Source organism: Arachis ipaensis, chromosome B08 (assembly GCF_000816755.2).
Source record: "Arachis ipaensis cultivar K30076 chromosome B08, Araip1.1, whole genome shotgun sequence".
Lineage (NCBI taxonomy): Eukaryota > Viridiplantae > Streptophyta > Magnoliopsida > Fabales > Fabaceae > Arachis > Arachis ipaensis.
In genome coordinates, this window is record NC_029792.2 from 80,364,581 (window position 1) to 80,375,017 (window position 10,437).

A 10,437-nucleotide genomic window follows, 5' to 3' on the forward strand; every position below is an offset into this window, starting at 1 on the left:
CAGCTGCTCCTCCTGTTGGGAAGTGAGTTCCCTTGCAATGATAACTGAAAACTTCTGATTATCCTCAAGGTAGGCATACTTGAGATGGGGTGGAAGGGGCTTTAATTCCAATATCTGCTCATGGCTATGAACTTGATCATCTGGAGCTAGTGATAATGGCAAAGTGTCCTCATTGTGTTCAGAGGGTGTCCCACACTTGGACCTTACTCCATGTGCCTCTCTTCTACTTCTTCTTGGTGAACTGCAGCTACAGTTTCATCAAGGATGTCACACTGGAAGATGGAATGATCTTCTGGAGGGTGCTTCATAGCTTCATTCAAATTGAAACTCCTTGTTCTGCCATCTATCTTAAAGGAGTAGGTTCCTGAGAAGGCATCCAGCTTGAACTTTGAAGTCTTCAGGAATGGCCTTCCAAGTAGGATTGATGATGGCCTTCCTGAGTCATTAGGGGGATTTCCAAGATATAGAAGTCAATGGAAAATGTGAGCCCCTTAATGCTTACCAGCACGTCTTCAGCCATTCCAACCACAATGATGATGCTTTTATATGCTAAAACAAAACGAGCTGTCAACCTTTTTAAGGGAGGGAGCCTCAAAGCATCATATATAGACAATGGTATAATACTCACACACGCTCCTAAATCACACATGCAGTCAGAAAATATTACACCTCCAATGGTACAGTTAACCATGCATGGACCTGGATCACTACATTTTTCAGGTATACCTCCCATTAAAGTAGATATAGAACTACCTAAAGGAATATTTTATAATTCATTAATTTTATCTTTATGTATACATAAATCTTTCAGAAACTTTGCATATTTAGGTACTTGTTGAATAACATAAAAAAGGGGAACAGTTACCTCAACCTTTTTGAAGATTTCTACCATTTTGGGATCAAGTTCCATCTGCCTCCTGGACTTCCATGCAAGGTGTGGAAATGGAACAGGAATGGCGCCACTTGCAGCTTCTGCGTTCTTTGGTGCTCCATTCATTGGCTGTGCTACTTCTTCTTCAACCATGTCTTGTACTTTCTCTTCCTCTTCAGCATCTTCCACTTCAACTATGTCTTCAACTGGGGTGTGTTCTTGTGGGCTTGGCTCCTCCTGATTCCTCTCTTGCAGTGTGGTTCCGGACCTCGAAGTTATAGCATTGATGCCACCCTTGGGGTTGGGTAAGGGTTGAGAAGGAATTCCATTGGAGCTTGAAGGCTGATTATTGGAATTGTTCATTGATCCAATCTGTGAGGCAAGAGCTTGTACAGTAGAGGTCAGACCATTCAAGGTGGAGCTAAGTGTGTTCTCCATGGCCTTTTGTCTTTGCTCAATAGACTGAAGCATTTCGTCATGAGAAGAAGAAGAAGGGTAAGTGATCTGAGGGGCCTGCTATTGGTTGTTCTGAGGTGCTTGGGACTGCCTTAAGTGAGGTGCTTTGTAGGACTGGTTTTGGTTCTACTGTCTGTTGTTGTTATTCCATCTCTAATTTCTATTGTTGTCTCTGCCTTCTCTGTTGTAGTTGTCCCTCCAACCTTGGTTGGAATTATCCCTCCATCCCTGGTTGGAATGGTCTCTCCATCCCTGGTTGGAGTTGTTTTGCCAACTCTGGTTGTAGTTTCTACCTTGGTTGTAATTGCCGCCTTGTTGATTGTACCCTTGATTCGGGCGGTCATAGAAATTGTGAGTAGCTGCCAAGGTATTATCTTCTTGTTGGAGCTGTAAACACTCATCAGTGTAATGAGTGTAATCAGTACATATTCCGCATACTCTTTGAGGAACCAACTTTTGACTTTGTTGTGGTGGGGGAGGCTGAGGTTGTTGTTGATTCAGCTGCATCTGCTTCAGTAGGTTGGTCATCTCACATATAGCCTGTGTGAAAGTAGTAGTCTCATTACTAGAGGAAACCTCTGCAACAGCCTTGCGGTGGTTGTTCCTGTGCCTGTGATTCTGAGTGGACTCAGCTAGGTCGCTGATCAGTTGCCACGCTTCATCTGCGGTCTTATACTTTTTCAGGGAACCATTACTTGAAACATCTAATGTAGTCTTATCCCGAGGCTTCATGCCTTGAGTGAAGTAGCTGATCAACACTAACTTGTCAATCATGTGATGGGGGAATGCATCCAGAAGATTTTTGAAGCGCTCCCAATACTCATAAAGAGTCTTTGATTCGCCTTGAATAATGCAGGAGATCTCTTTCCTTAGTCTATCTGTAACTTCAGCTGAAAAGTATTTTTCCAGGAATTCTCTTCTGAGCGTATCCCAGTTAGTAACGGTCACTTCAGGTTGAGTGTAATACCACTCCCTCGCCTTTCCCTTAAGAGAAAACGGGAAGGTGGTTAGGAAAATAGAAGTTTCATCTGCACCATGACGTCAAACAGTAGAACAGGATGTCTGAAAATTCCTTAGGTGCTTGATAGGCTCCTGAGCAGGTAAGCCATGAAACTTGCGCATCAAGTTGATTAATACAGTCTTCAGTTCAAAATCTGCAGCCAGATTTAGGTGACGCACTTGATACGGTTGCAAAGTAAAGTCTGGGGCTCCTGCCTCCTGGAGAGTGATCCTCCTGGGTACCGCCATGTTACCTGCACACAAATCAACCGAATTAGTAGAAAAGGAGCTTGTTTCTGGGCCGGAAACTGGGTCCAAACTCGGCCAAAAATTGCCTCCAGCATTTTCTGTTATTTCTGTAGATCGTGCAAGTCATGCGTACGCGTCAGTCACGCTTGCGCGTCGCTGGTCATCTTCGCGTTTCACGCGTGCGTGTCTGGCATGCGCACGCATCGTCTTGCAAAACTCTAATCCACGCGTACACATCAGGTACGCGCACGCGTCGCTATAAAAATCTCCAGATCACGCACATGCGTGAGCTATGCGTGCGCGTCGATGCTCGTTGGTTTTCTCCTTTATTTCTTATGCTCCTTCCATTTCTGCAAGCTTCCTCTCCATCCTCTAAGCCATTCCTGCCTTACAAAGCCTGAAACACTGAACACACAGATCACGACATCGAATGGTATAAAGGGGAATTAAAATATACAAATTAAAGGCCTAGGAAACAAGTTTTCAATCATAGAACAGAACTAGGAAGGAATTGTAAAATCATGCAAATCATATGAATAAGTGGGCAAGGACTTGATAAAAACCACTCAATTGAGGTCAAGATAAACCATAAAATAGTGGTTTATCAATAGCTCTCCTCAGTTTTCCCCCACACAATTGAAGGCTGGCTGGTTGTGCTCACTGCAGCAAGTTGCAATCCATCCATCCTCTTTGACATCATCTCCATTTGTTGTTGAAGTTACTGGTGCATGAGCTTATTCTAAGCCAGGATTGCATCTACACCTTCAGGCTCATAAACGCCTTTTTTGGGAGCTGCTTGTCTTTCAGAGGAATAGAAGTATTCATTGTTGGCAACCGTGCCTATGAGGTCATATGCTTCTTGTGTAGTCTTCATCATTTGCAATGAGCCTCCTGAAGAGTAGTCTAAGGCCTTCTTGCCTGCATAGATAAACCTTCATAGAAGTTTTGGAGCTTAACCCACTCACTAAACATGTCCTTAGGGCATCTTCTGATTAAGGCTTTGTACCTTTCCCAAGCTTCATATAATGACTCTCCCTCTAGTTGTCTAAAGGTTTGCACATCCATTTTGAGCTTGATGACTCTTTGAGGGGGGTAGAACTTGGCTAGAAACTTGCTAACCAAGTCCTCCCAATTGGTAATGCTTTCTTTTGGGAAGGTTTCTAGCCAATGAAAGGCTTTGTCCCTGAGAGAAAATGGGAATAGGAGCAGCTTGTAAATGTCAGGATGCACTCCATTGGTCTTGACTGTGTCACAGATTTTTAAGGAAACAGAGAGATGTTGATTTGGATCTTCAGCAGCACTTGCTCCATATTAGCAGTTGGTTTGAACTAGAGTGATGAGTTGTGGTTTAAGTTCAAAATTGTGGGCATGGACATTGGGAGTAAGGATACTGCTCCCATAATTTCCTGGGTTAGGGATGGTTTAAGAAGCTAGCACTCTCCTTGGATGCTGGCCATTGTTGTTGGCCACATCCTCAGGTGGATTATAGAGGTTGTCCTCCTCTCTTGGTCTCCCTCTTCTAACTCTTCTTCTCCAATTACTCCCTTTCCTCTTACCTCACTTCTTAGTCTCAAGAAGGTTCTCTTTGGTTCAGAATCAAAGGAGGTGGATGCACCTCTTCTTTCCCCTGGCATACTAGCATACACAAACACAAACAAACCAAAAGCAAAACAGAATACTCTATTGCTAGAGTAGTGTTAGAGTTAGTAGAAACAAAGTTTCAAACAGTTAGTAGGCTTTAAAGAAAACAAAGAAAAATGCTCAATCGAGACTATCACCTACTTAATCATTGTCAATCTATATCAATCCCCAGCAACGGTGCCAAAAACTTGATAGCGGGAAAACGTATCTGCCCAAACTACCAGAAAGTATACCGGATCGCATCAAGTAGTAAAACTCACAGGAGTGAAGTCGATCCCACAGGAATTGATGGATCAAGCAATTTTAGTTGGGTGATGAGTCTTGTCAAGCTAATATTGAAAGGAGTTTGGTGAAATTAAATGAGCAGGAAATAAATTGCAAGAGAGTAAGACAACAAAACGTAAAGTGCTAGAAGCTTAAATGCTGGAAGTAAAGGGCTAGAGAATTAAATGCTGAAGAGTAAATGACAGAAATTTAAATGGCGGGAAATGTAAAGGACTGTAACTTAAAGAGCAAGAAATGTAAATGCATTGAATCTTAAATGACAAGAAAGTAAAAGGGCAGAATATAAATGGCGATAAAACTTAAATTGCATGAATTGTAAAAGGGAATTGGGTGCTGGGAATTCAAAAGAAAGCAGCGAACAATTGCAATTAAAGTAAATTCAAGGCAATCTAATTTGAGAAAAATCAAAGAGAAAGATTCATTATGGATGGGGGTATCATAATCCATCATGAATCAAATGGGTCTCAACTTCCTTCTCAATCATATGAGTAGATCTATGACGGATTGTAATTGATTGGATCCAAATTCCTTGGCAATCCAGTCTCTCTAATCACAATCAATCTTGCCAATTCCTTGATCTAATTGTCATGAGAAGAGATTAAGCACATTCTCTTATCTATAAGCCACACAAATTCTTAAGACCTCAATTCCTACCGAATAGTGTTAGTCAAGAGAATTGAGAAGGATAGAGCTCCAATTCTAATGCCCATAATTCCCCTTCCGAGGCTTGATGAGCAGATAATTTATACGAATTTTGGCATTATTTTTAGTATGTTTTTAGTATGATTTAATTAATTTTCATTATATTTTTATTGGTTTTTAATTAAAAATCACATTTCTGGATTTTACTACGAGTTTGTGTGTTTTTCTGTGATTTCAAGTAATTTCTGGCTAAAATTGAGGGACTTGAGCAAAAATCTGATTCAGGCTGAAAAAGGACTACTGATGCTGTTGGATTCTGACCTCTCTGCACTCAAAATTGATTTTCTGGAGCTACAGAACTCCAATTGCGTTGGAAAGTAGACATCTAGAGCTTTCCAGCAATATATAATAGTCCATACTTTGAATAATGATAGACGATGTAAACTGGTGTTCAACGCCAGTTCCATGCTGCATTCTGGAGTCAAACGCCAGAAACAGGTTGCAAAGTGGAGTTCAATGCCAGAAACAGGCTACAAACTGGCGTTCAACTCCAAGAGAAGCCTCTACACGTGTAAAGCTCAATGCTCAGCCCAAGCACACACCAAGTGGGCCCCAGAAGTGGATTTCTGCATCATTTACTCAATTCTGTAAACCCTAGTAACTAGTTTAGCATAAATAGGACTTTTTACTATTGTATTTACATCTTTGGATCATCTTTTTTGATTAGTTTTATGCTATCTTAGACTTTTGTGAGGGCTGGCCATTCGGCCATGCCTGAACATTTATCACTTGTGTATTTTCAACAGTAGAGTTTCTACACACCATAGATTAAGGTGTGGAGCTCTGCTGTTCCTCAAAGATTAATCCAAAGTACTACTGTTTTTCTATTCAATTCAACTTATTCCGCTTCTAAGATATTCATTTGCACTTCAATATGATGGATGTGATGATCGTGACAGTTATCATCATTCTTAACTTATGAACGCGTGCCTGACAACCATTGCCGTTCTACCTTAGATTGAATGGATATCTCTTGGATATCTAATACAGGGGACCGAGTCCGAGTTATTAGTGTCTTCATGGTATAAGTTAGAACCCATGGATGGCCATTCTTGAGAATCCAGAAAGTCCAAACCTTGTCTGTGGTATTCCGAGTTGGATTCAGGGATTGAATGACTGTGACGAGCTTCAAACTCGCGAGTGCTGGGCGTAGTGACAGGCGCAAAAGGATCAATGGATCCTATTCCAGTATGATCGAGAACTGACAGATGATTAGCCATGCAGTGACAGCGCATTGGACCATTTTCCCTTAGAGGACATGTGGCCATTGACAACGGTGATGCCTAACATACAGCTTGCCATGGAAAGGAGTAGGAAGGATTGGATGAAGACAGCAGGAAAGCAGAGGTTGAGAGGGACGAAAGCATCTCTGTACGCTTATCTGAAATTCTCACCAATGAATTACATAAGTACCACTATCCTATTTTATATTTTTTATTTTAATTTTAAGCTTTTTTTTTTCTTATTTTCGAAAAATACAAAAAAATATTTTCCTCTTTTTTGTTTTTCCAAATTAATTTTCGAAAAAAAATAAAAAAAATTTATAAAATCATAAAATCAAAAATATTTTTGTGTTTTTTGTTTGAGTCTAGTGTCAATTTTTAAGTTTGGTGTCAATTGCATTCTTTTATTTTTCTTAAAAATTTTTCGAAAATTCATGCATTGCATTCTTCATGATCTTCAAGTTGTTCTTGGCCAGTCTTCTTGTTTGATCTTCATATTTTCTTGTTTTGTGTCTTTTCTTGTTTTTCACATGCATTTTCAATTTGTTAGTGTCTAAAGTTTGATAATTTCTAAGTTTGGTGTCTTGCATGTTTTCTTTTCTTGAAAATTTTTCAAAAATAAGTTCTTGGTGTTCATCTTGACATTCAAAGTGTTCTTGGTGTTCATCTTGACATTCAAAGTGTTCTTGCATGCATTGTGTGTTTTGATTCATAATTTTTATGTTTTGTGTCATTTTTGTGTTTTTTCTCTTTCATCATTAAAATTCAAAAATAAAAGGTTATCTTTCCCTTTTTCTCTCATAAAATTTTCGAAAATTTGAGTTGACTTTTTCAAAAATTTTCAAAATTAGTTGTTTCTTATGAGTCAAATCAAATCTTCAATTTAAAAATTCTATCTTTTTCAAATCTTTTTCAAAAATCAAATCTTTCTCATTTTTCCTTTCATAATCTTCGAAAATTCCAAAATGAATTTCAAAAATATTTTTCTTATTTCTATTTCAAATTTTCAAAATTAATGCTAACAATTAATGTGATTGATTCAAAAATTTTAAGTTTGTTACTTGCCTAGTAAGAAAGGTTCAATCTTTAAACTCTAGAACCATATCTTTTTTAGTTTCTTGTTAGTCAAGTAATCAACTTTGATTTCAAAATCAAATCTTTTTAAATTTCTTTTTCAAATCTTTCTCAAAATAAATTTCAATCACATCTTTTTCAAAATCAATTTCAAAATCTTTTCTAACTTCTTTTCTAACCTCTTATCTTTTTTAAATTGATTTCAAATCTTTTTCAATCAATCTTATCTTTTTGTTTCAATCATATCTTTTTCAAAACTACCTAACTAATTCTCTCTCTAATTTTCGAAAATCCCTTCCCTCTTTTTCAAAAAAAAATTCCTTTTTAATTAATTAACTGTTTTAAAAATTTAATTTAATTTGATTTCAATTTTAATTTTCAAAATTTAACTTTAAATTTTAATTTTAATTTAATTAATTTTCGAAATTTCCTCTCTCTCATCTCCTTCTAATTATTTATTTATTTATTTATTTACTAACACTTCTCTTCATCTTAAAATTCGAACCCTCTCTTCCTCTTGGTGTTCGAATTTCTCTTCTTTTATTCTTATCTTCTTCTACTCACATAAAGGAATCTCTATAGTATGACATAGAGGATTCCATATTTTCTTTTCTGTTTTCTTCTTTTTCATATGAGCAGGAACAAGGATAAGAATATTCTTGTTGAAGCTGATCCTGAACCTGAAAGAACTCTAAAGAGGAAGCTAAAGGAAGCTAAAGCACAACTCTCTGGAGAAAATCTGTCAGAAATTTTCGAAAAGGAAGGAGACATGACCGAAAATAATAACAATGCAAGGAAGATGCTTGGTGACTTTACTGCACCAAATTCCAATTTACATGGAAGAAGCATCTCAATCCCTGCCATTGGAGCAAACAATTTTGAGCTTAAACCTCAATTAGTTTCTCTGATGCAACAGAACTGCAAGTTTCATGGACTTCCATCCGAAGATCCTTTTCAGTTCTTAACTGAATTCTTGCAGATCTGTGATACTGTTAAGACCAATGGGGTTGATCCCGAGGTCTACAGGGAAGTCATAAAAACTACTGAAAAATCAAAAATAGAATGAAAAATAGCATTGAAAATAGCACACCCTGGAGGAGAGTAGTCTGGCGTTTAAATGCCAGAACCAAGTACCTGTCTGGCGTTTAACGCCAGAAACAGGCACCAAGCTGGCGTTTAACGCCAGAAACAAGCATCAACCTGGCGTTAAACGCTAGAAACAAGCAACATTTGGGTGTTTAACACCATAAACAGACAGCAGTATGGCGTTAAACGCCAGGATTGCACAGCAAGGGCGTTTTACAGGCCTAATTGGAGCAGGGATGTTAAGTCCTTGACCCCACTTGATCTGTGGACCCCACAGGATCCCCACCACTTCTTCTCTTCTCTTCACACCCTTTCATAACTCTCTTCCACAAGTACCCTTCACCAATCACCTCCATTACTCCTCCAAAACCATTATACAACCCACCTACACCCACCCACTCAAATTCCCACATCACTCCTTCCTTTTCACACATCATAACCACCTTAAACCCCCAGTGGCCGAACCATTCACACACCTCCATCTCCTCCATCTCTTCTTCTTCTCATCCTTTCTTTCTTCTTTTGCTTGAGGACGAGCAAACCTTCTAAGTTTGGTGTGGTAAAAGCATTGTTTTTTTTTTCATAACCATTTATGGCACCTAAGGCCAGAGACATCCTCATTGAAGAGGATAAGCCCATCACTAAGAAAAGGATGGAGCAAATAAGAGATCATGGACCTCAACATGAGCATGAAGAAATTCCTCACCATGAAATCTCTGAGATGCCTCAAGGGATGCACTTTCTTCCATAAAACTATTGGGAACAAATCAACACTTCCCTAGGAAAATTAAGTTCCAACATAGGACAACTAAGGGTGGAGCACCAAGAGCACTCCATCATCCTCCATGAAATTAGAGAAGATCAAAGAGCTATGAGGGAGGAGCAAGAAAGATAAGGAAGAGACACAGAGGAGCTCAAGAGCACCATTGGTTCTTCAAGGAGAGGAAGACGCCACCCTCACTAAGGTGGACTCATTCCTTAATCTCCTTGTCTATTTATTTTCTGTTTTTCGTTTTTTTGAGCTTATGTTTTATTTATGTTTGTGTCTTATTACATGATCATTAGTATTTAAGTGTCTATGCCTTAAAGTATATGAATCCATCACCTCTCTTAAATGAAAAAATGTTTTAATTACAAAAGAACAAGAAGTACAGGGTTTCAAATTCATCCTTGAAACTAGTTTAATTATTTTGATGTGGTGACAATACTTTTTGTTTTCTGAATGAATGCTTGAACAGATCATATGTCTTTTGAAGTTGATGTTTATGAATGTTAAATATGTTGGCTCTTGAAGAATAAGGAAAAAGGAGACATCTTATTTGATAATCTGAAAAATCATAAAAATGATTCTTGAAGCAAGAAAAAGCAGTAAATACAAAAGCTTGCAGAAATAAAAAAGAAAAAAAATAGCGAAAAAAAAAGAAAGAAAAAGAAAAAGCAAGCAGAAAAAGCCAAAAGATTTTTAAACCAAAAGGCAAGAGCAAAAAGCCAATAGCCCTTAAAACCAAAAGGCAAGGGTAATAAAAAGGATCCAAGGCTTTGAGCATCAGTGGATCGGAGGGCCTAAAGGAATAAAATCCTGGCCTAAGCAGCTAAACCAAGCTGTCCCTAACCATGTGCTTGTGGCGTGAAGGTGTCAAGTGAAAACTTGAGACTAAGCGGTTAAAGTCGAGGTCCAAAGCAAAAACAGAGTGTGCTTAAGAACCCTGGACACCTCTAATTGGGGACTTTAGCAAAGCTGAGTCACAATCTGAAAAGGTTCACCCAGTTATGTGTCTGTGGCATTTATGTATCCGGTGGTAATATTGAAAAACAAAGTGCTTAGGGCCACGGCCAAGACTCATAAAGTAG

General features: G+C 38.5%; 1 long non-coding RNA gene across 1 annotated transcript in view; it reads right to left on the reverse strand.

Moving 5' to 3' along the window:
• LOC110265571 overlaps positions 5,031-10,437 on the reverse strand; it is a 7,805-nt gene continuing 2,398 nt past the window's right edge. Inside the window, exons 2-3 of the long non-coding RNA XR_002351729.1 lie at positions 10,185-10,188; positions 5,031-5,135 (exon numbers count right to left, since the gene is read on the reverse strand). This is a non-coding gene — a long non-coding RNA (uncharacterized LOC110265571). The remainder of the gene's footprint in view (positions 5,136-10,184; positions 10,189-10,437) is intronic.